Consider the following 1,232-nt stretch of genomic DNA (forward strand, 5'->3'; position numbering starts at 1 on the left):
TAGAATCATCGAATATTTATTTACATATTTTACATATTTAAATATTTTTTTTTTTTTACTGTTTACCCGTACTTATATAAAATATTTTCTAATAATTCTTTCATAAAAAAAAAAATAAATATAATAATTGTCATAAAAAAAAAATAAATATAATAATTGTTAATACTTCAGATTATTAGCAATAGCTCTCATAAATTCATTTAAATTATAATTAGAATCATCGACTATTTATTTACATATTTTACATATTTAATTATTTTTTTTTTTTTACTGTTTACCCGTAATTATATAAAATATTTTCTAATAATTCTTTCATAAAAAAAAAATAAATATATAATTGTTAATACTTCAGATTATTAGCAATAGCTCTCATAAATTCATTTAAATTATAATTAGGATCATTAACTATTCGTTTACATATTTGTAATAAGTTATTATTCCGCGTTTGATTGTACTTTTTTCTTTTGAATACTTGATTTGAAATCAACGATTCGATTGTTGCTTCAGTTTCATGTTGTAATATGTCGTATTCGACTATATATGAAATAATCATATATTATATCAATATAGAACCATAATTCTACGATAATTATTAAACGATAATATCTTACGATAATAGTGGGCAATACTTATCAATAAAATAGAAACTTGATAACGATTATCGAGTAACAAAGCATTATATTTATAAATATTATGTATTTTGATATTTCCCGTTAAAACTCTGTATTTATTTATTTTATTTTCTAAAACACTATTTAATATTTTTCTAAAACACAGATTTTCTAAAAGTTTCATATTCTAAAATATAGATTTTCTAAATCTTGTCATTCTAAAACTCAGCATTCTAAAACTTGATTTTCGAAAACATGCACCCAAATCCGATTTAAGATAGCATGGTCGCCCAACGACACATTAAAAAAAATGTTATCACACAGCGACGGCATATGGTTTGAAGCCAAAAGTCACATGATTTGAAACTGTTTTCACATATAGCACTCATATTGGTTAAAATTAAAACTAATAAAGATTGTTGTGTTATAATCACGCTGTAGATATTAATATAAATATATTATGTGTAACTAGCTGCCTGACCTTCCTACGGAAGAAATTATTTTTTTATAATTTAATTTAAAAACATATGACGATATTTTGGCTATACAAATAATATAATATAGATACATATTGTAGTTATTGTCATTGCTAATTTCTGGAAATTATATATCCTACATTTT

This window comes from Acyrthosiphon pisum, chromosome A1 (assembly GCF_005508785.2).
Source record: "Acyrthosiphon pisum isolate AL4f chromosome A1, pea_aphid_22Mar2018_4r6ur, whole genome shotgun sequence".
NCBI lineage: Eukaryota > Metazoa > Arthropoda > Insecta > Hemiptera > Aphididae > Acyrthosiphon > Acyrthosiphon pisum.